Source organism: Notolabrus celidotus, chromosome 20 (assembly GCF_009762535.1).
Source record: "Notolabrus celidotus isolate fNotCel1 chromosome 20, fNotCel1.pri, whole genome shotgun sequence".
Taxonomy (NCBI): Eukaryota; Metazoa; Chordata; class Actinopteri; order Labriformes; family Labridae; genus Notolabrus; species Notolabrus celidotus.
Genome location: NC_048291.1, coordinates 1,864,573 through 1,890,182, shown reverse-complemented (window position 1 = coordinate 1,890,182; position 25,610 = coordinate 1,864,573). Strand labels below are relative to the sequence as shown.

General features: G+C 41.4%; 1 long non-coding RNA gene across 1 annotated transcript; it reads left to right on the top strand.

Moving 5' to 3' along the window:
* Positions 1 to 1,604: 1,604 nt before the first annotated feature.
* Positions 1,605 to 25,610, top strand: LOC117833003. The gene is made up of 4 exons (XR_004635309.1): positions 1,605 to 1,668; positions 2,293 to 2,435; positions 17,930 to 18,016; positions 25,443 to 25,610. It is a non-coding gene; the product is annotated as an uncharacterized LOC117833003 (long non-coding RNA).

Below are 25,610 nucleotides of genomic sequence, written 5' to 3'. Positions count from 1 at the left end.
TGTTAATGAAATTTAATTTTCTAACTTGCTTTTTCATTTTCATTTTGGTACATAAATGCTTCCATAGTTGTGTATTTATCTGTCTCTTCAGCGGTACGATAAACAAACACAAACATTAATATGTTTTGATGTTGTTCTCTGTCTTTGGTTTCCTGGTCCTCTGTGTAGATTTAACTTGTGTTCTGTTACTTCCTGCTCTCCAATTTGATTAGACCCTCATAAGTTGCACCTGTGTCTCATTGTCTCACCTGTGTCTGATTGTCCTGTCAGTATTTAGTCTCTGTGTTTCCTCCCTTCAGAATCAGAATCAGAATCAGAATCAGCTTTATTGGCCAGGTATGCTTGAACACACAAGGAATTTGACTTCAGTAAACTGTGCTCTCTTTGTACAAGGCAGAATAGGAATAAGAATAAGAACTACAATAAAAAATAAAATAAAAATATAATAACAATAACATCAGCTATAAATACAAAGAAACAACAAATAGGCATGACTAATATGTACAGGCTAAAATAATATGATATAGTGCAGTGGTGAGTAGCAGAGGTAGTTTTACATTATAAAATAGAAGTTAAATAATACAAAAAATAGAAATATGGAATTCTACTTGAGAATTGTTGCATTGTGTATCTACATGTATATTTACAGAGAGTATTTATCTGACAGGTATGACACTGTTATGGTTTAGTGTTCATCAGAGTGACAGCCTGGGGGAAGAAACTGTTCTTATGGCGGGTTGTTTTGGCGCACAGTGATCTGTAGCGCCTGCCGGAGGGGAGGAGTTTGAAGAATTTGTGTCCAGGGCGTGAGGGGTCAGCGGTGATGCTACCTGCCCGTTTCCTGGGCCGGGACCGGTACAAGTCCTGGATGGGGGGCAGGTCGACACCGATGATTTTTTCTGCAGTCCTTATAGTCCGCTGCAGTCTGTGTTTGTCTAGTTTGGTTGCAGATCCAAACCAGACAGTGATGGAGGTGCACAGAACAGACTGGATGATGGAGGTGTAGAACATGATCAGCAGCTCCTGGGGCAGGTTGAACTTCCTGAGCTGACGCAGGAAGTACATCCTCTGCTGGGCCTTTTTTCTGATTGTGTCTATGTGGGAGGTCCACCTCAGGTCCAGGGAAATAGTGGATCCCAGGAACCTGAAAGAGTCCACAGTAGACACAGTGCTGTTCAGGATGGTGAGGGGGGGGGAGTGGGGGGGGGGGGGGCTTCTCCTGAAGTCCACTGTCATCTCTACCGTCTTGAGAGGGTTCAGCTCCAGATGGTTCTGACTACACCAGAGAGCCAGCTGTTCCACCTCCTGTCTGTAAGCAGACTCGTCTCCGTCCTGGATGAGACCGATGACGGTGGTGTCGTCTGCAAACTTCAGGAGTTTCACCGAGGGGTCCCCTGAGGTGCAGTCATTGGTGTAGAGGGAGAAGAGCAGTGGGGAGAGAACACATCCCTGTGGGGCGCCAGTGCTGATGGTCCGGGTGCTGGATTTGATGCTCCCCAGCCTCACCTGCTGTCTCCTGTCCGTCAGGAAGTTGGTGATCCACTGACAGATGGAGGCCGGCACTGTGAGCTGGGTGAGTTTCTGGTGCAGGATGTCTGGTATGATGGTGTCTTAGTTCATTGAGCATCTTCCAGCTCTTCAGTTTCTCTCATTGGATTTTAGCAGAAAGTAAGTTTTTATTTATCTTCCCGTCTTTTTTGTTTAATAAATCAGTTTTCTTTTAGTCTACACTTTGGGTCCTTTGGGTCCTTTGGGTCCTGGGTATCTTTTGTGGATGTCTAATTAGTGCTATATCAGGAAGCAGAGAAGCAGCAGTCTCAACAACAACACGTGTTCCTCCTCCCTGTAGTTTCTGCTTCAGAAGTACTAAAACAGTAAAGGCCACATTTTGTATTTACCTTTTAACATTCCCACATTACCTTCAGAGTGTTTCCTCTAAATAAAGACTTCATTTAGTTCGATTAATTGGCTTCAGCTGCTCAGCATGGGCCGGGCATCCTGCAGCTGAAAGCAGAGTGGGAGGGGCAGCGATGAACGGATTATTAATACCCGTCACAAAGACGTTTATCTACCAGGCAAATCAAAATCAGACAAAACGAGACGGAGAGCTCGGTCCTGAAATAACCTGAGCTTCAGACGAGACGCGAGGAGTTCAGAGCAGAGATGATTTCACGTTTCAAATCAGAGATCAGGACTTGTTTAGAAGGAAATCTTAGAATTCACTCGTGTCCCTCCTGTAATAAACGCCATGAATTAAAGCTACACTCTGCATGTTTGTTTGTGAAATCACAGAGGCACCGCGTCGAGCCTGAAGTTGGCATGAGTGTGTGGAAAAAGCTGAACTGAAGGAGGATCCAGGATTAGCCTCTTTGGGTGCGAGGCAGATGCTGAAAAAGAGCCGTGACCCAAACCTTACGGAGCAGGTGGAAGATTGTGTAAGCAGATATTTTCATCTCATTTCAACAACCTTTGTTTTTTTATTTCTAGGGTTCAAAATAAACTCTGAGACTCAGAGGAGACAAGCATCACACAGGCAGAAGTCTTTGTCTGATCAGTGTTGGGTTCTGCTTTTACGTTTGCTTGTTTTTCTTCATGCATGAACATGTAATATTTTCTTAGTCTGCCTGCTTCATACTTTAAATTCTTCTGTCCAGACCAAATTGTGAACCACTGAGTCATGGACCAGCAGGACGAAAATACAAGCAGCTTGATGAGTAATCATCTACCTGAAAGGATCATTTCATGAAACTCACAACTACAACAATGATCCTTCAGAGTGTTTTGCATTAAAGGAAGGCGTTGACATGTCAGTATTTAAGTCTGCAGCTCCTTTGTATCCCTGATAATCCTTTGAAACACGAGCGGACCTTTTAATCCGTTACTGTGAATCATGCAGAGCTGGATTGTTTTCTAGGAAGGCGGGCAGGCAGGGAGGGAACTCCTCTCCCAGTGTTTTCTCACACTCAGTAAGCATCAATATGCGTCCAGCCTTTACGGCCCTGTTGCATAATTCCCTAAACGGTATACGCAACTCTGGATTCAAAGTCAAACTCCAAGGTCGCCGTGGACCGTGCGAGAAACAAACAAACCCTCCGTGACGTCACTGATCGTTCTGTAATTGGCTCTTTCAGCACGGCGCTCTGGCTGCAGCTGCGTCGGCACACGGACGAGTTTGGAAGATAACGCCAAATTAACAAAGCTTTCAGGTCCGTGCCCGCGGCTAATTCGTTAGCGGCTAATTGGATGGTTAACGTCTGGGTGTGTGCCAGAGTGAGAGTGTTTTTTCGTGATGGTAGCCGAACAGAGATGTTTAGATTAAAGAAGCTTAGGGAGCGCGTAGGACTGACTCTCAGATCGAAGAGGACCAACAACACCGACGCGGTTGAGAGGTTAAGTACTGGGACTGAATTGGATGAGCAGGCAGCGAGCAGCGAGCAGCAAGCAGCGTCCACATGTGACTTCCTGAAAGTGAAACTGTTGTTTCCTAAAATTAAACCCCTGTACGCTGCAGAGGAATCAGCTTAAGAGACCAGAACTCTACAAGGACTTTCTTTGGTGTTGAAAAGTCTCCGGCCCAAAAGCTGCTGAAAAAACATCCAACATATACAAACAATATTTAGTTCAGTGATGTTTTTCTAACTACCATAAAAGCACCGTTACATAAAATAACTCTTGTGTTGAGTCAAACCAGACCCAGATAAATTCATGTGCTTGCTAACTGGCGTGTACGTGAGTACCAAAACAAAAAAAGACTGGTGATGCTAAAGGGGCCAGTGCTAACTTGCTAGTACAACCGATAGCTGGAATAAAGTGACGGACAAAGGGTTTCATAATATAGCAGATAATCTGACTCATTTTCCTCAAAGCAAGATCCTTTTTCTTCCTGTTTTGGTTAAATAACAAACGGGTAGTGTCTCACAGTTCAAGGAAGCGGCACACAATCACTATGCCTTCATTTCCAGAGGAACAAACCCTTGCTGAAATGTACAACACCTGAGGATCTCCATACTGATTGGCCACTGGGGCGCGAATGATGAGCTGAAGATCAGATAATTTTCAACTCACACGAATAAGCGAGTAGAGAGTTGAACGTGTCGGGAATTCATGCATTTCACTTGCTCCATTCATCCAATTTACTTGATTCATTTCGCCCAACAAGAACTCACGTCTACTTGTGTCTTTGAAGTTACTCTCAGACAAACACCAGCAGCTAACCATCATGACATCCTCCACCATCTGGTCGTCATGTTACCTCAAATAGAAGTTTAAGAGTTATCACGTGGCTTCACTTTCACCCGCTGCATCGCTACCTCTCAAACTAACCTTAAGCTAGCTAACAAAAACACTAAGGTAGTTGACACAACTATAGCTTGCTAACATTTGGCAGCTTTTAGCTCAATAACTAGGTAGCTAGGTAATGTGACCTGTAGCTTGCTAACACTACTGTAAGCTGGTAAACAGAAACTTTAGGTGCTAACATTAGGCCTCTTTCTCTAGCTAACAGTACTTTTAGCTAGCTTACATCACCACTAGCTAATAAAATCAACCCTAAACTAGCTAACATACCCCTTGGGTAGTTAACATAACCATGGTTTGCTAACATTCGGCAACTGTTGGCTCCTTAACAGAACCTGTACCTAGCTTACAATACCATAAGCTAGGTAATATGGCCTCTGTCTTGCTAGCACTGCTGTAAGCTAGTTAACAGAAACTTGAGATGCTAACATTGGACATATTTCTCTAGTTAACAGTACTTTTAGCTAGCTTACATCACCATTAAGTAATAGAAATAACCTTCAGCTAGCTAACACAACCCTTAGGTAGTTTACATAACTATGGCTTGCTAACACTGAACAACTGTTAGCTAGTTAACAGAACCTGTACCCAGCTCAAGTAACATTAGCCCGGTAATTTAAACTGTAGTTTGCTAACACTACTGTAAGCTAGTCAACAGGAACTTGAGATGCTAACATTGGACATCTTTCTCTAGTTAACAGTACTTTTAGCTAGCTTACATCACCATTAAGTAATAGAAATAACCTTTAGCTAGCCAACACAACCCTTAGGTAGTTTACATAACTATGGCTTGCTAACACTGAACAACTGTTAGCTAGTTAACAGAACCTGTACCCAGCTCAAGTAACATTAGCCCGGTAATTTAAACTGTAGTTTGCTAACACTACTGTAAGCTAGTCAACAGGAACTTGAGATGCTAACATTGGACATCTTTCTCTAGTTAACAGTACCTTTAGCTAGCTTACATCACCACTAGCTAATAAAATCAACCCTAAACTAGCTAACATACCCCTTGGGTAGTTAACATAACCATGGTTTGCTAACATTCGGCAACTGTTGGCTCCTTAACAGAACCTGTACCTAGCTTACAATACCATAAGCTAGGTAATATGGCCTCTGTCTTGCTAGCACTGCTATAAGCTAGTTAACAGAAACTTGTGATGCTAACATTGGACATATTTCTCTAGTTAACAGTACTTTTCGCTAGCTTACATCACCATTAAGTAATAGAAATAACCTTTAGCTAGCTAACACAACCCTTAGGTAGTTTACATAACTATGGCTTGCTAACACTGAACAACTGTTAGCTAGTTAACAGAACCTGTACCCAGCTCAAGTAACATTAGCCCGGTAATTTAAACTGTAGTTTGCTAACACTACTGTAAGCTAGTCAACAAGAACTTGAGATGCTAACATTGGACATCTTTCTCTAGTTAACAGTACCTTTAGCTAGCTTACATCACCACTAGCTAATAATTTCAACCCTAAGCTAGCTAACATAAACCTTACGTAGTTAACATAACCATGGCTTGCTAACATTGGACAACTGTTAGCTCGTTAACAGAACCTGAACCTAGCTCACAGGAACATTAGCTAGGTATGACCTTTGGCTTGCTCACATGACTGTAAGCTAGTTAACGGAAACTGTAGGTGCTAACAGGAATCATTCTCTGGTGAACATAGCCTTTAGCTACCTTACATCACCGGTAAGTAATAAAAAAAATAACCTTAAGCTAGCAAACACAACTCTTAGGTAGTTTGCATAGCCATAGATTGCTAACACCACTGTAAACTAGTTAAAAGAATCTTTGCTAACATTAGGCATCTTTCTCTAGTTAACAGTGCCTATAGCTAGCTTACATTACCATTAGCTTAATCTTTGATTGAGTAAGTATTTCCAATATGGCCACCGCCAACCGTTGGGCTTCAAAACCCTTCCTCAAATATGTGGAGTCGCAGTCAATAAGTCGGCATTTATATGGTTTATGTTTTTGGAGCCAGCCTCTAGTGGCCACTTTAGGAACTGTAGCTTGTTTCTGGTTTTCAGGATCAGAGATTTCCACTTACATTGTCGTTGTTTTTTAATATCTGCTACTCAAACTCACATTTTTAGAGGGACTGCAACCCAGTTAGTCTGTAAGTTGAATATTTTGTAGAGTTGTATCTTCAGAACAGGTTTGAGACTTAAAATAATCACCCTACTCAGTCTGTGATTTATTCAAGAGGCCACAAAGATCAGTGTGATCATGGTTTTCACATGGATGGATGGATGGATGAAACAAATGGTGTTGCATTTGTTTTCCATAAGCCACAGAACTTCTTTAAAATGATGTTATTCTTAAGTCTTGAAGGGGGTTGATCATGTTATGGAAGGGGGTCAGTCATATGCTTGTTGATCGGCTGGGGGTTTTAAGGGCAGACTGTTCCAGCATGATGTATGTTCAGTCCAGAATGAGGCCAGGACTATCGCTAAGCTTCTTTGACAGGAGGTAGGCTGCAGAGCGGAACGAGCTGGCCTCTTTTTCAGAGCAGATCACAGATAAGAGTTACAACAGATATTAGATCCAGTAGGTGACATTTTTGAGGAACAAAATCAAAACTTCCTGCACCATAATCAATCAGTGCGGTCAGTTTTTGACATCCCCAGGTATTGTTTTAAGTGCATAAAGTTGGATCTTTCCTCACATGCTGCTGTCTTCTCAATTGTGTTTCTTTTTGGGGGTCTTAAATCAAACCCTGCAGATGAAGAACAAATCAGTTTATATGATAACCATGAACTTGTCTTAACCCTGAGCGGTGTTGACATCAGGATTGTAGGTCAATATGTCAAGCGTGGAGCCCACCCTACTTCTGTCTGAGTACAGCAGCTAATACCTAGGCTGCTAATTAGATTAAGAAAGGGACTCTGAAAAACAGCTCAGGAGCGACAATGTGACGCAAACAGATCTGTGTGTGTGCGTTTGGAGCATGATTAAATCACAGAGAGCATTATACAGCTTTTAAAAAATGATGTTTACATTGATTTACAGCAATTTATCCAGGCCTGTAGGCAGGACATTAAAATGTGAAACTGTTGTAAACAAATAAAAACTCATGAAAGCAAGAGGAAAAATAAAAAAACAGACAATAAATCAGATTTTTTAATCATCTTAAACAGCCGTTTACAAATATCCACATCATATTTATCCAGTAAAACACTTTAAGAAGCTTAAAATAAGACTTAAAGGTGTATGCATTAACCAAACAATGAATGAATCCCTATTTAAAGGGAACATCCGCTAAGTATGACTTCAGCTGACAGACTGACCCTTTCATGAAGCTTGCATGAATCCTGTATGTGTGTGTCGGTGTGTGTTCAGGGGGAAACCGTACTCTTTTTATGTCGCTGGCTGCAGAACCGCCGTATACAGTGCAGGCATACATTCCATATGATCTATGGGACGACCTCCTGCTCACTGAAAGCTCAGGGAGACCATGGAGGGGTATTCTCAGATGAATGAAAACGGTCTAGACAGGACTGAACCGCAGTCTCTGCTGTCACTCTGGACTCCTGAACTCACACTGAGACAAACTTAATATTTAAATCAAAGCAAACTCACCTGAAATAGAAAAACGTGACCGTCAGGACAAACAGTCTGAAGCATATTTTAAAGATGGAAGTAAATTAAGGAGCGGGTTCCAAATAGGTGACTTTAACATTCAATAAGCTTGCAGGGGCAAATATTGGCTCGTCTACAGTTTGGTCTATACATCAGAGACCGTCTGCAAAGAGACAGCTGGGATCAGAGCTCTGACTCAGGAAAGGAAGGAGAATGATGAAGTAAAATGAAAACGTTAGAGGGATTCAAAGGGAAACTTTATAACATCCTTTCCACCAGCAGCTGAGTTGAAAAAGCTTAAGTTAGCATTCACAAAGTCCCAAAGTAACATTACCTTGAGCCAGTTTAAATCATCTTACCATTAGGTAGTTAACGTAGCCTTTAGCTTGCTCACAATGAAATTAGCTAGGTAATATGACCTTTGGCTTTTTAACATTACTGTAAAATAGACACTTGAGGTGTTTTCATTATCTTTAGCTAGCTAGCATGAACTAGTTAACAAACTAGCTATCATTATTGTAGTTAACAGAACCTGTAGTGTGCTGAAAAATAATACTAGCCAGCTGCAATAATCTGCATTTAGTCAATGTTAATGTTAGCTACTGTCATAGCCTTCAGCTAGAAAGCAGCAACATGGCTAGTAAACATAACCTTAAGCCGGCTAACATTCACTTTATATAGTTAATCATCTGTAACCATTAGCATACTAATATAAGGCAACTTTTGGCTAGTTATTATGGTCTAAGCTAGCTAACATAACCATTAGGTAGTTAACGTAGCCTTTAGCTTGCTCACAATGAAAGGTAACATGACTTTTGGCTTTTTAACATTACTGTGAAATAGACACTTGAGGTGTTTTCATTATCTTTAGCTAGCTAGCTAGCTAGCATGAACTATTTAACAAACTAGCTATCATTATTGTAGTTAATAGAACCTGTAGTGTGCTGAAATATAATATTGGCCAGCTAAAATAATCAACGTTAATGTAAGCTACTGACATAGCCTTCAGCTAGAAAGCAGCACCATGGCTAGTAAACATAACCTTAAGCCGGCTAACATTCACTTAATATAGTTAATCATCTGTAACCATTAGCATACTAACATAAGGCAACTTTTGGCTAGTTATTATGATCTAAGCTAGGTAACATAATCATTAGCTTGTAAACATTAGCTTTTAGCTTGCTAATATTACTGTTTGATTGCTAAGATGACCATTAGTTATAACCTTTAGTTTGTTAACTCTAAACAATAACCTTAAGATTGTATTTAGCTAATTAACATATATTACTGTCAGCTTATTATCAATACATGAAGCTATCTCACATAAGCATTACCTCATTAATTTATCCTTCAGTATGCTAGCTAGCATGAACTAGTTAACAAACTGTTTAGCTAGCTAATGTTGTTGCAAATGGTTAAATAAATAAACTGAATTTTAGCCGGCTTAAGGTTATATTGTTGTTGATTAAGGATACGTTATTTAACATTAGGTTGACTAAATAAAGATTATTTTAACTAGCTAATGTTAATTTTAGCCTAAATCTGGCTTAGAAAAATCATTAACTGTGAAACATAAGCATTTAGCTAGTTAGCATTACAATTTGTTTGCTAAGATTACTGTAAGTTATAACATTAGTTTGTCAGCTGTTAGCTACAATAACCTAAAGCTTGCTAACATTGTATTTAGCTAATTAATATATATTACCGTCAACTAGTCAACAATACATGAAGCTATCTTACCTTAGTGTTATCTAATAATTTAGCCTTTAGTTAGCTAACATTAGGCTCCTAGTAGCTTCAACACAACCTTTAGCTAGCTAACATTACTGTTCTTTTGTTAAGATTATCATTAGCTATAACTTATAGTTTGTCAACTGTTAGCTACGATAACCCTACACTTGCTAACATTACATTTAGCTAATAAAGATAGCTTTTAGCTAACTTAAATTAGTGTCAACTAGTCAACAAAACATGAAGCTATCTTACATTTGCATTCCCTAATTAATTTAGCCTTCAGTTAGCTAGCATGAACCAGTTAACATACTCTTAAGCTTGCTAATGTTTTTAGCAGAACCTGTAGTGTGCTAAAACTTCTATTAGCTAGTTACAGTAATCTTTATTTAGTCAACACTAATGGTAACCTTAAGCTTGCTAACAATGCATTTAGCAAATTAACATAGTCAACTAGTTAAATCATAAAGCTATCATACATTAGCCTTATCTAATAAACATACCATTTAGTTAGCTAGCATTACCATAGTGTTTTATTGTTGCTGATCGACCAGAGAGTAAAGTAATGTGTAGAGAACTGTTCCTCCACATGTGAATGGATTTGAGGAAACAGAAAGGTGAAATGTGGTTTTATTTTTGAAGATAGAAACCTGTGAGTTTTCCTCCACAGCCCTCTTTCAGGTCTTTAAGGCGTAACTCTTTACATATGGCTCTAAATGTATCTGTAATGTAGCCTCATCTATAATTACAGCAGAACCCACCAACATGTCTCAGCATGTCTGGCCTGTATGAATGGGGTCATAGAGCTCAGACTGTCTGCTGTGAAATATGAGGTCAGCTGTTTCACTGTTGAGAGAGCGAGGTGCAGCAGATCGAAGACAGCTTACTGTAAATACAGGACACTTCCTGATCCCATTTGAACACCTGCTGATGCCAAACGCTGACCTGAGTCAGGGATACTTTTCAGCCATGTCACATGAGCTCTGCAGTGTTCCTTCACGTCTTCAATGAGACTCTAAATTATTCATTTCAGTGAACATAACTTTAGAAAATGTTGAACCAATTCACTGTCTGTGTTATTAAACTCCTTCACAAGCAACAGGTCATACGCACTTTCCCTGCAAGAACATGGATCACAACTTTTCCTCTTGCACCTGTAAAAGCACCAAAAATCAGCTCTGTCCTGTCACCATGAGCTTCTGTTCCACAGGAAGCACAGCTGTGATTCACTGATTTTAAAATACTGTAGCAGCACTTTAAACTAATCATTGTTGTAGAGATTCTAGGGCTGGGCGATGCGGCCTCAAAATGAAATCTAAGATGATCTTTCTTTTCCGTCTTTCCTCTGATCATCGGGGAACTAAGGCAGACGCTTTGCAGGCTGCATGATCTGACTGGATCCTATGTGGGAATAAAACCACATCCCCTCCAGCTCTTAGTAATCGTCTGACGTGTAGAGGTGTTCAGATGAGGCTGTGCAACTTCAACTGAATATTCTTGCTGCTTGGAAGCTAGGGCTGGGAATTTATAAGATTTTATCAATGTCAGTGTCATTGTCGATTCTGCTTATCAATTCGATTCCTTATCAATTCTCCTAACGACTCCTGAGTATTTTTATGAGGGGGAAAAAAGGAGTTCTCCACAGTCTTCTGCACCAAAAGGAACCATTTAATTTTTTCCAAAATTCTGTCTGCACAAGACTGAACATGAACATATTCAACTTGAACATACTGAACAATAGGTTGACCTCATTCTCGGCCATGTGAGTCCGGACGTGGCCCCTGGAGCCTGGAGGGAAAGACTTTGAATTTAGAGAGGAGAAACGCTTTTCCTCCAGGGGTCATTGTGGAGGTATTTTATCCGCTTTTGGTGCCAGATTTTCGGCCGCGTGGGTCCAGACGTGGACCCTGGAGCCTGGAGGAAAAGACTTTGAATTTAGAGAGGAGAAACGCTTTTTCTCCAGGGGTCATTGTGGAGGTATTTTATCCGCTTTTGGTGCCTCATTTTCGGCCGCGTGAGACCGGATGTGGCCCCTGGAGCCTGGAGGAAAATACTTTGAATTTGGAGAGGAAAAACGCTTTTCCTCCAGGGGTCATCACAGAGGTATTTTACCTGCTTTTGGTGCCTCATTCTGGCGGCGTGGGTCCGGACGTGGCCCCTGGAGCCTGGAGGAAAAACGCTTTTCCTCCAGGGGTCATCTCAAAGGTATTTTAACCGCTCTCTGTGCCTCATTTTTGGCCGCGTGAGTCCGGACATGGCGGCCCCTCAAGACTGAGGGAAAGCGCCCTGACTCCAAAAGGGGAGAGGTAGTAGCGCGTCGTGATGCAACGTGACGTCGTGCTGGGAAATGAATCATTAAGAAGAATCGATAACATTTGAGGTGTACAGTTCCGATGGAATTGATCAATTGAAACCGGTTCTAAGTCGGATCCGGTTTTTGATCCCCCCCCCTATTGTTAGCTCGTACTTGCGGTCAACAGTTTGAAGCATGCTGATAGACCCTGGCTTTACTGCTGTATATATGAGCACCATGTTATCACCTGTGTGCAGCGTTTCCACCATGTGTCCCTTTCTTGTCATGTGTGATGCAGCAGGGAAATGATTCCTCTAATGTTGTTTGTGCATCTCATAGTGAGACACATATCTCCCACTCAGCTTCATGCCTTTGTTCAAGGGCTGCAGCAGCCTTCAAACAAACTGTGCAGCAGACTGAGGTTTGTTTGAGGTTTGCTGCTGCAAACTGGACTGTGCTTGACAAAGTCTGCATTAACTGGCAGCCATGTTGTTATTGTTGTTGTTGTGACTCTGTAGGAAGTAAACAAGGGAGAAGATGTGAGCTGTGAGAGGGACAAGGGGAGCAGGAGAGGAAGTTATAGAGAGGATGTAGATTTTCATTCTTAATTATTGTCCTGAACTATAAATATGAATGAAATGGATTTATCGCTCAGCCCTAGCAGGTTGGTTTAAAGGGCTGCGTGTTGGTTCAGTGGTTTGCACTGTCGCCTCATTGCATGAAGGTTCCTGGTTTGAGTCCCAGCCTGTGCCTTTCTGTGTGGAGTTTGCATGTTCGCCCAGTGCATGGATGGGTTCTCTCCAAAACCTGTTGACTCTAGAAAAGTTCAAAAAGATAAAGAAGACTTTGAACTTTTAAACTTTAGAAAACCGGTGAGTGTGTCTGGTTAGTTGTCTTCATGTTATCTCTGTGACAGACTGAAGACCTGTCCAGGTGGACCTCACCTCTTGCCCTCTGATAGCTGGGGTTAGGTCCGGCCCTCCTGTGGCCCTGAATGAGATAAGCTGTAGAGACTCTGACGGATGGACGGAGCTTCGTTCCTGATCTGCAGATCCTCCAGATTAAAAACTGCTGCTTATCAAACAGCTATCGTCCTGTTGCTCTATTTTTTTCTCTCTTCTCACTCGTTGTGTGATCTTTTATTTATTGCATTTTTCATATTAATACTGTATACTGTTTATTTTCCAAACCTGTCACCTGCTGGCTCTTTAATATCTCGTGCTGAAGCCGTTCTTTGAAACAGCTCCATGCATATTTCATCCTACCCGTTGTTGTTTTTGTTGCAGTGTTGAAATAAAGTCTTTAAATCTTCATATCCATGCTTTGTGATTTACATAAATCATTGAGCGGCTTCTCCTCTCCGCGCAGCACGGCTTACACAAACCTGCTTCAAAATGCAGCTGATGATTTTTCCTCATTCATGCAAACACGTTTAGTATTTCCATTCTCCTCTCGGCCACGCTTCGTTAAGCTCTGAGGACAGAAATCCTTCAGTTTCAGCCTAAATCTTTAACTTCGGGGTGTTTTTCTTTCATTCTTTGATTTGCCTGAAGTCAATTTATTCATTTTCATTCTGTTTAATTTTTCATCATCTTTTTTATTCATTAAAAAGGAGCCTGGTTCTGTGCAGTCCGCTGCTTGTACAGGCATTTCAATAATTGGGTGAAGCTCTGTGTGAGTTTGCGTGTCAGGCTTTTTAAACGCTGCAGAGCAACACGGCACAGGAAACCTTCTTTGACTCTGACGCCTCCCTCTCTGCAGAACAAACAGGTGGTTTGTCTTTTCTATTGTTGCAGAAATCTATTTCTGCTGCTGGTTTCTTTCCAGGGATGCCGGGAAGTTTCCTTTTGTGTGTGGGTGTTATGTAAGACGTTAAGAAGCCGGCTTGCTTAACTAATTGGGAAGAATTCTCTGAAGGGCAGATTGACCTGAATCTCATTTCAGAGGCTTACACTGGTTGTCGTCACGGGGCGTTTCTCCAAACATTTTTCAGGCACTCTCTGAGTGCTGTGTTCCTCTCTCACTCAAAGAGGAGTGTATTTTTGTTCCCTCCTTGAGAAGTGAAAGTCATGTTGAGGTTTTAACTCTTGATTTTCTGCGAATGCTGCAGTTCTTTCAGCCTAAATGAGCAGCTTCTTTTAACTCTTTTATTTGTTTAAACACTGAGAGCATGCTGGGAGATTAATTATCTGGAGAGTGAGCACTGAGGCTTCTTTAAAGGTGACATATTCTGCTCTTTTTACATCAACATATATTGGTCTAAGAGGTCCCCAAAACATGTCTTTAAAGTTTATTCCTCATAAAAACACTTTGAAATCAGATTCTGGTCTGCCTGTAAACCCCTCTTTTTCAGCCCTGCTCAGAACAGGCTGTTTTCTGCATCTGTGCCTTTAAATGAGAATGAGCTCTCTGACCACGCCCCCTCAGGAAATGGGTGTGGCCTCGATTCTCCGGCACGTTGATCTAATGTTTACATGTCGGCTGAATATACACGGCTGCTCACAGACCCGCGTTACTTCAACCCTCTGAATCTGATCCAGAATCTGATCCTGACGGAGAGGCGCCTGCAGCAGGACCTTTCTGAACCATTGGTCACAGATTTAGTGTTTCTTGTTGTTTTATTTGTCAGCATGTCGACGTGTGTCTTGGTACACAGCTACCAACATGTAGCTATGTGGCTATGCTAACTAGCGCTAGCACTTTTCCATGAAAACTAAAAATCATCCACTAGATCTTCAAATCTGCAGACGTGGGGAGTCAAAGCGACCTTTGTGTTTATTAAGACAGCCTACAACTAGCATGCCTCCCTCCTAAGCTCCTTGTTAGCACACGTGTGTGCAGGGAATGAAAAACAGAGGAGGGGTTGAGTTCTATTTTATACAGTCTATGGGCTGAACAAGCTCCGAGCTCTGACTTCCTGTTACAGACCGGATGGCGTTGTGACGTATGAAAAACACTGAAAACTGAAACGGCTGGTTTCAGCACACATTTACAGAAAGGTGGAGAAATCAGAACAGGGGCAGAATGGATTCTTTGACTTTTCAGGGGGTTTGTAGACAGGGACACAGATTTCAGGGAGAGAACCATTAAAAAGAACATTTTGCATGATATGCCACCTTTTAAGTAAAAGAAAGTCTGCTCCACCGTGTCACGCTGTTTCACAAACACCTCATCCTTTGTCACACTGCAGCTCATCACTTCTGCACTCAGAAATCAATCTTCCTCTGCGCTCACCTGTGTGCTCATGCATGGCAGGTTCAGAGCGTGTTCAGCTCTTGATTGCATTTCTCCAAACTTCCCCTCTCTCTCCTCTGACACTCCTCACTCCTCCTTCATAAATTGGGATTATGGAGCTTTTTGTACAGAGGACTCGCAGCAGGGTCCCCTCAGCCATAAAATCCTGTTATGCTCTCCCCTCTCACACTGCGGTGAGCCGAGCAGCAGCAGTATTTGGGTGTGTGTGCACTTATGAAAACGTCATGTAACATTTGCAGTGTAACATTTGCAGCAGGAAGGAAAACAGTGTGCAGAGGAAGAGAAGCAGGCCGTGCACGGCTCAGGCTCTCCTGCAGATCTTAAAGCAGAGACTGAATTTAAACCAGGAGGACAAAGATTGAGATTCATGCTGCACGATGCACGCTGAATATTCTGCTCAAACCCGACCTTGGCTTTGATGTTACATGAATGAAAAATGAAAGCAAGGTGAAAATGAGAAAAAGTCGATTTCACAGCTCCGTCTTTTTTTTTTTTTTTTTTTACTGGTTATGAGATTTCTCTTTTTAATGCGTCTGCCGTCTCTCTGAGCCGCTGCACCGAGGAGAGATCTGACGGAGATGATGATGGGCTTTAATCCTGGAGAAGGGAAACAATATAATGACCGAGTTTCAAAGCAGAGTGTCGTCAACGTAGAGAGGAGTTAGAAACATACAGAGACGGAGATCAAAACAGAGACAGAGATGAGAGAAGAAGCAGAAATAAAGATGGGTAGAAGATATTTTCCTTTTAGAGAGTCATTATGTAACATATAAACATCTCTGTGAGCACATTTAGAGGCTCTTTAGTGCACAGAACTCATGCAAGGCTGCTGGAGCTGCAAACTGTGACGTCCAGAGATTTAAAGGTTTGATAGTCCTATTTGATCAAGCTGCTGTCGACATGCTGACAAATAAAACAACAAGAAACACTAAATCTGTGACCAATCCTTCAGAAAGGTCCTGCTGCAGGCGCCTCTCCGTCAGGATCAGATTCAGAGGGTTGAAGTAACGCGGGTCTGTGAGCAGCCGTGTATATTCAGCCAACATGTAAACATTAGATCAACGTGCTGGACAGCCGAGGCCACACCCACTTCCTGAGGGGGCGTGGTCAGAGAGAAAACAGCCTGTTCTGAGCAGGGCTGAAGAAGAGGGTTTTTCAGGCAGACCAGAATCTGATTTCAAAGTGTTTTTATGAGCCTAAACTTTAAAGACATGTTTTGGGGACCTCTTAGACCAATATATGTTGATGAAAAAAGCGTGATATGTCACCTTTAAGACTTTGATCTCAGACCACTGTGTCGGTTTTATTTAATCTATTATTTTGTGCATGAGTGTGTGTGTGTGTGTGTTTGTGTGTGTGTTTGCTGTTTCTCTTTCAATATATTTATTCTTAAATAAAGATTTCACAATACACAAAAACCCCACAAAGAAAATAAACCCATAATGCTCACAGAAAACATTATCAAAACAAAGCAAAACAAGACAAAAAAATAAAATAAAAGACACATTTTTCTTTCACAGTGTTAGTACATGCAGCAAACACAACCTGAAACATGTACTGTATACATTTAACATTTTAATGTGATACATTTGATCCCCCTATACTTATTACTCTGACCCATTCTTCTTTCAGATAAGTTGCTTTTGGTGACCAGTCTGTTATAAAAACTTCAAGAGTGCCTCTGGGAACATGAGATCATCTCTCTAATGGTAAAATAGACATGAGTTTTTCATACCATGTTTTAATGTCAGGAGGCTCTTCATCCAGCCACTTCTGGAGAATAGTGAGCCGTGCCGCATAAAGAGCAATTCTAAGAATGTATCTGTGTTTTCGTTGATAGGTTGAATCTAATCCCAATACAAAACTAAATGGGTTTAAAGGAACATCAATTTTAAATATCTTCTTAATTTCCATTTGGACAGATTGCCAAAAACTTTGAACTTCAGGACAAGACCACATCAGATGACTATAAGTACCACAGTTAGTTTTACATTTACAACAAAATGATGAGCACATGGAGTCATATTTACTTCGAATAGCTGGGGTAACATGCAGTCTATGAATAATTTTGTATTGCGTTTCATAGGATTTGTTAGAACATGTAATTTTCTTTGCATTTAACAGAATATTTTTCCACATTACATCATCTAAGTGGGACCCGAAATCTTCGCTCCAACTTGTTTTGCTCTTTATATTAGGAATTTTAACAAACATTTGAGTATATAAATAACTTAGAATGTTCTTCTTTAAAGATGAGGCCTTAAGTACCGTCATTTCAAGTTGATTCACATTCAAACCATGTTTATATATTGGAACAGCTTGGATGTAACTCCTAAGCTGTAAATAACGAATAAATTGTGTTTGAGGAAGATCAAAATCAGCCATAAGTTGACCCCTGAGAGGAGGTCTTGTATTTTAACAATACCAGCATCCCTCAATACTCCAAAACCCAGATCTGAACAAGACTGAGCGAAATCAGGATTACAGAAAATAGGCGCTAAAACAGAATATTTATTCATAATCCCAAAATGTCTTCGTACAAGGTTCCATGTTTTCAAAGTATTTCTGACGATAAAATTATCTTTCATTCCCTGTATTGCAATTTGTTTGCTGTTTCTAATGTGCCTGTGATCTCGACGACATTGGAAATGAGGGGAACCTCAAAGTCTTTTGAGAATAAATGAAGGTTCTGAATTGAATTGAATATGTGAGCCATGACAGTGTCAGAACATTCACTGGAAGTTTCTCTCTGCAGGATGTCCTCACAAGATGGAAGCTCGGCCCAACAGGACCGGCTCCTGCAGGATGAGGTGTTGTGGTCTCAGACGTCATCGGGCTGTTGGTGAGTGTTACATTGAATGATGTTATATCTAATGCTCTGTAAAGAGGTTGTTGTTTACATGCAGTACATCTCATATGTCCCCATTCAGCTAAAAACTGCAGAGATATGATGTTTGGTCCATATCGCCCGGCCCTATCTGACAGATATCGCTCACCTGCAGCATTGATATGAGGTGTGATGATGACATTTTGCAGACTCCTGCAGAGATAGGAGGGAAAATCTCATGTGGCTGAGAATAAACTCAACCTGATGAGTGCTGCATGTGTACTCTCTGCTAACTGGAGAGCAAAACAAACTCTGCCTTCACACTTTGGGATGCCCACATTGTCGTAGTAGTGAAGCCAGCTCAGCTCAGAGTGGGAGTAGAGAAACAGAGGAAGCTTTTAGAGACAGAGAGAGAGAGAGAGAGTAGGGAGAGTGAGGCACGGTGGATTTGTCGAGGCTGAGAGAAGAAAGGAGCTGGAGCTGTAATCTGGGCTTTAAGGATCCACGGGTATTAAGGAAGGGCACTTATTAGATTGGAGTGGTGAGGGTTTGGAGCTCCGAGGGCAGAGACTAATTGGATATCGGCAAATCAGAGAGCCTGACGTTATCTTGAGTGAAGGTGGATGATGCTGGCAGTGGCTCCAAACAAGAGGAAGCAGCATTAATGGCAATTAAAAGAGGCTTGTGATGCAAAGAGTCGGAAATACACACACACACACACACACACACACACACACACACACACACACACACACACACACACACACACACACACACACACACACACACACACACACACAGGCTACAATAGAACAAGCGTGCATCAATAGACACATATTACATCATGCTTTCAGGTCCACACACACACATCAGGGGGAGAGTTTAGGGTTTGATATGCGTCTGTGTGCGTTAGCATGTGAAACACGTCATGAGGATGAATGCCTTCGCAGTAATTAAATCCCTTACTGCTTGAATTTCACACAAATCTCCAGAAGAAGAAGAAGAAGAGCGTAATTGGCGGAGAATCGGTCTTTCATGCTTCTGCAGAAACTGTGAAGCAACCAGGAAGGAGAGAAAAAGAGGAGTGCAAAAGGGCAAACAGGTGCAGGCAGGAGGGTTTCACAGGAAAGAGGGCTCCAAGATGAAAAAGGAGGAGGGATGAAAAGAGCAGGAGTGAGAAAGTGAAAGGTTATTCAGTGAGGTAAGAGTAGGAAGCTTTGCACACACCGTGCTTTGAGCTGATTTTATTTCCTGCAGAGTCACGCCGTCGTGTTTTCGTCGTTGCTGCAGCTCTGCAGCCTTTTAATTTCACATTACGCACATGTTTCCTGCGTTTCCTCTCCTCCGCCTGCAGACAAAAGAGGAGCTGGAAGGAAAGAGATGATAAAATGGAGAGCTAATTAAAGAGCAATTTTAAATAAACCAACTCCTGCGTGCATAATTTACCGTACATAAAAGGAAGAGGAGATAATGAGCTTACACTCTGTCTCATTATTACCTCTTAATCCCGTTTATGTTGCGTTTTAAAAACACGTGTTCTTCTCAATTAGGTTTTTTTAATGTCCTGCTGAGCGTGCTCAGAGAAGAAGAACAAGTGCAGCCGCAAGCATTCTGATGAGAGAGTAAGAACGACGTCACCGGTGTGGATGTTTTCACTGATTCAGACGACCATGACAGGATTGCATCTTGCAAAACGTGAAGCGAGACTTCAGAGAGGAGGAGGAGGAAAAATGTTTCAGTTTTATCGGCTGAGTATGCACGCCGATCCGTCACAGCTCCAGATCTGATAGGTTTCTATTCTAGTCAATGTGTTAACTTCCACTGGATCCACTCCGTTGCGTTCGAGCTGCGTCTCTGATCCGGCAGGTCTGGGCTCTCCGGATCAGATACACAAGACTTCTGTTTATTGATTTTCTTTGGCAGACAGTACATATAAAAACAAAATCCTATACATACACATATGCAAATTTTTTTATAAATAAATACATTTAAAATAATAAAATAAATGAATAAAAGTTAAAAAATTAAATAATGATTAAAAAAAGTAAAATAATAATAATAATAATAATAATAAATAAATAAATAAATAAATAAATAAATAAATAAATAAATAAATAAATAAATAAATACATAAATAAACACATAAATACATACATTTAAAATAATAAAATAATGAGAAAAAAATAAAAATAAAATAATACTAAAATAATAATAATAATAAAATAACAATAATAATAATAATAATAATAATAAATAAATAAATAAATAAATACAGAAATAAATAAATACATACATTTAAAATAATAAAATAAATGAGAAAAAAATATAAATAAAATAATAATAATAATAATAATATAATAATAATAATAATAATAATAATAATAATAATAATAATAATAATAATAAAATAAATACATACATACATTTAAAATAATAAAATAAATGAGAAAAAAATACAAATAAAATAATGACAAAATACTACTACTACTACTACTAATACTAATACTACTACTAATAATAATAATGATAATAATAAATAATTAAATAAACAGAAGCAGGGGAGTAAATCAATTATTTAAAATATCTCAAGGGGCAGTACAATCGCCTTCAGGTCTCAGATCAAAGCCATCCTCATATCTTAGAAAGGGATTCCAAGTTTGGTAAGAAGTTGTAAGGGACCCCTTTACACTTCACACTTTTATATTTTAGCATTTGAGTCCTCTAGCCCTGAATAGGTTCTCATTTCCAACGCTGTGCTTTCCTTGTTGCTTGTTTGTCTCTTTTTAAATGATTGCTTGGTTTGGTCTCACAATGTGTTTCTTATGTATTGTACAGCACTTTGGTCAGCTTCTGCTGTGTTATTAAATGTGCTTTATAAATACATGACTTTAATGAGAATCGTATCTTTTCGATCTTCAGACAGCCTAAAATCTCTTGTGTCCATTTATTGTGTGTTGGAGGAGAGGCTTGTTTCCATTTAAGAAGGATGGCACGTCTTGCCAGGAGTGTTGTAAAGGCAGTGGCACGTCTAATTGTTGAGGGAGTGTTGGGATCCTGGGGTAGGCCGAAAAGCGCCGTCAGTGGGTCAGGGATGATAGGGGTGTTAAAGGCCTTGGTGAGAGAGTCAAAAATATCCAACCAGAAATGATTACACTGGGGGCAAGTCCAGAACATGTGGACATGGTTGGCTGGAGCTCGGTGGCACCTGTTACAGTCACTGTTTTTGGAATGAACCAGGTGGAATAAGACTTCTATTTGTGCCGGATGCCGGAGTGATGATAGCGAGGTTTGGAGGCTTGAAGTGCAGGGTGATGGTATGGTGGCAGGTTTGGAGGCTTGAAGTGCAGGGTCATGGTATGGTGGCAGAAAAGGACAAACTTTGTGTGTTTGTTTCTTATGTTGTTTGCATATTTGCAGACTGTTTGCTGTAAATGCATCCCTTCTTTTACTTTTGCAGAGTGTTTTCTACATGCAGCATGCTTCTTTGGTTGCTTGTTATAAAACACTTGATTTGTTTTGGTAGTGCTGTTGCCTCATGGCCAAATTCCACCAGATGTGCCCAACCCAGCTCTGGATCTGATAGGTTCCTATTCTAGTCAATGTGTTAACTTCCTCTGGATCCGCTCCGTTGCGTTCCTGCTGCGTCTCTGATCTGGCAGACCGGAGCCCTCCGGATCAGATACACAAGACTTCTATGTTTGCCAGATGCCGGAGAACTTGAGAGGCCTCAAGTGGGCGGCCCCTAGATTGAATCCAATCTTCAGCCCCTTCCCTCACATGTCACTTCCTGTTCTCGCTCTCCTGGTTTCCTGCTCTACCCACCGTCCTGTCCTCTCTGAATAAAGGGATAAAGCCCCAAAAATATGACTTCAAGTACAAAAAGAAGCTGCTTTTACTTCCTCACATTCTTCTTTGCTGCTGCTCTCCCTGCCACGGTCTTTTATGTATGCACATGAAAGAGAGGGAAGGTGTGCTCTCCCCGCCTAAAGGCCAAATTCCTCCAGATCCATCTCCGATCCGTCACAGCTCTGGATCTGATCGGTTTCTATTCTACTCAATGTGTTAACTTCCACTGGATCCGCTCCGTTGCGTTCCGGCTGCATCTCTGATCCGGCAGGTCGGAGTCCTCCGGATCAGATACACAAGACTTGAGGGAGAGGATGCCGGAGCACGACACATCAATCTCAACAGAGCAGATGGAGCGGGACAGGAAGTCAGGTTTCACCAAAACAAAATGAAAACATCCGGTTAATTTTCAGAATAAAAGACTCTGTGTTATCACCAGATCGTATTTCACTTAACTACAACAACAAACCAAAGTCATGATGAGCGGAGCCAGGCCTGGAGTCAACAGGTCAGAGGTTTTCAGAGGACCAGAGAGACAACATGGATGAGGAGAGGAGGGGGGAAAACCTCGGTTACATGACTCCATTTGTTCGGTGGTCCTGCTCTGGTGGACCCCAGGGGATCAGAGACGGACTGGACACGGATCTTGTGGAAGTCTGATGTTACTTGTAAGATTTGCTTGTGATATCCTGATATGAGACTCATTTCTGGACTTGTTGCATGACTGTAAGTCTAATGAGAAGGTTCAGACCAGAAATAAGACAGAGTTCAAGTAGGAAGACTCTTTCATGTTCTTCCTTCACGACTCTGCATTTCTCTCTCACCCTGTCCGTCTACACTTGCTAATCCCCAAAGTATTCGCCAACTAGGCTTGACACAACCTCTGATGAGTGGAGCCAGGTCTGGAGTCAACAGGTCAGAGGTTTTCAGAGGACCAGAAAGACAACATGGATGAGGAGAGGAGGAGGAGGAGAATCCTTGATTTAGTGATTAAAGCAGGGAAACCTGGGTCACATGACTCCAGCTGTGCGGCGGTCCTGCTCCTGACACAGCTTGGTAGTCCACCATCGTTGTTCTCGTCCTCATACTCACACATGGCTTTATATATATATGAAACATAAGGTTCTGCTTGTTCTGAATTTAAAAGGCGGTTTGTAAATGTTGCAGATGTGAGTTGATTTTATCCCACCTCCTCTATTATTCTGCACAGACCTTCAGACTCAGCGGCTCATATTTGGACAGCTTTACACACTCAGCAGGATTATTTATATGTTTACATCTCTGGTTGTAGCTCATAAATTCTCTGTTCAGCTTCATTATTCAGTCCCATGTGTACACGACAGGATCCGCCCTCGGCTAGCTGCACTCCCCATTTGCGGCCCGCAGTGTAGTAATGTACTCATTAATACTTAACACAGTCTGGAGCAATGGGATGTTGGCATTGACACTTTCAGGCGGTCATTAAAAGAAAGCAGGAAGCAGAGGAGTGCCCATTATGGATCCTGTACGTTTGGAGCAGCTGGTAATAAAAGTCGACGACATGCCGGGAATTTAAATGAGGAGGAGATGAACTCTGTGATCCTGAAAGAGAGCAATCAGAGTCCGGAGAACAGAGGGATAAAAGCTCTGCAGAGAGTGGAGTCACGGCGCTCAGATCAAAGTGTGTTTGTTGATGTTTCTGATACTGACGAGCTCGTACATCACTAATTGCTGAGGCTCTATTATCAAATTATCCAGAATGACGGTAACAATGAGTCAGAAGATAACAGAGTGATGCAGAGTGAACACAAAGAGGGACAGAACCTCTGATGTGAGAGGAAGAGTAACCAAAATCAAACTCCAGAGACACAATCAAGAGAAAATGACGACAAAGAAATGCAAAACAAAAACTCAGAGATCGTCACAGGAGATTAAAGAGTCGGTATATTGATGATTTCATTACAGAAGTCAGGACAGCGTCATACTGACGTGTGGATATTTGTCCTACCTGTAGTCCTGTGTTGGCAGCTCGTTTTTAGATGTGTTGAAAATACAAGTCTGATGAGTTTCTCCTCCACCATTGTTGTTGACATCAGAAGCCCCGCCCCTTTTTTTTGATTGTAACTGGTTGTTGAGGAACCTCCTGAGTAACGCTAACTTTTAACCCTGAGGTGACGGACACATCAGAAAAACTAGCTCCCGAGTTGGAACCAAGCAAAGAAGTGTTAGAAACTGCAGTTCCTCAAGCGTCCACTAGAGGCTGACTGCAGAAACACAGGAAACCACATACACACCAATTCAAAGAGACGATCTGTACAGCAGAAATAAACATGTTTACAGCCTGGTTCAAAAAACAGTTTAGGTCTGAAGAGCTCATTTCTCTATCGGCACACACTGAACGGCAGGATAGTCAAACATACGGCCCGCGGACCAAAACCAGCCCGCCAGATGTTCCAATCCGGCCCCTGGATGACTGCAAATTTTCAATAAAAGTACCTGCTATTTCAGATTTGTCCTCTAGGGGTCACATACAATCATAGTGTTGATGAAGTGCACCTGAATGGAGCTCTGGGACTGTTTTTCTCAAAGTGAGGAAAAGGAATTTTTGCAGTTTGCATAATTTGGGTGGAAATTCGTAGACTTTTTAGAGCGCTTCATGATCCAGTTTTCCATGAATCCATTTTTTTGCACTAAAACAAAGGGACAAATTAGGAGTTGTCGTTATTTAAAGGGTTAATATGTTGTGATTTTACTGGTTCAGCTCACTTGAGATCAACTCTGGGTGTATGTGGCCCCTGGACTGACATGAGTTTGCCACCCCCGCTGTAAGGGGTGGATTTTTTTATAAAAGCAGTATTTTTGAAGATATTAAACGTACAAGTTTTGCCCAAATAAGGGCGTGGCTGACTTGATTGACAGGCCTGTAGCTGTTAGCGTGGAGGCTAAAGGCCCGCCTCTTTAACTCACACTTGCTCGGACAAAGTTGAGTTCAGCATTTCCAATATGGCACCGGCCGACGAGGGGGTCAACATTTTTTTGTTAATGTTAGTTGTTGTCCACACAGTTGGACCTAGACTCATTAAAAAGGTCATTAATAAACATTAGTGTGGTGTTAAACTCTTAATAACAAGTCAGCGTTAGCTCCAGCATCATTTATTAGCATCCCACCTTGATTAAAACAGTCAGGTAACGTTAAACCAGACTTTCAGAATTGGAGGCACGTGGACACACAGAAGTTTGAAGCTTGGAACCATCAGAGGAGGTCAAGGATGCAGCAAAAGTTGAAGGATCTCTGAGAGCACAGAGACGTTTGTTGGACTGAGGCCTCTGAGCGCTGACATCTGAGCTGCAGAGTAAAGATGCTGTCAGTGGACACAGGCCCTTATCCCGCCTTACAGCTAAACAAACAGAAAAATCAAAACCTCCAAAAATCAGATTTAATCTTTTCAAAGTGCCAAGACCTTCAACAGTCAGCTAAATAATCCTGTCTTTGTTAAAGTGGTGGCGTGGATCTGAGGATAACTCATCAACAGAGATATAAAGTTTTATATTTCACATCCCTCAAATATCTCTGAGTCTGTCTCTCTGCTGAACACTGTTTTTGTTTCCTCTGCAGTGAACTTAGACTTCCTCCTCTCACCCAGATCACAGCTGTAGGCAGACTGAGCCACGATGGAAGCTTCACTTTACTCCTTCACCCACTCACTCACACACACGGCTGCAACGTGCAGACTCACAGCAGCAGAGAGGGAGAGAGTGTGAGTGAAAGGTCTTGCAGAAAATC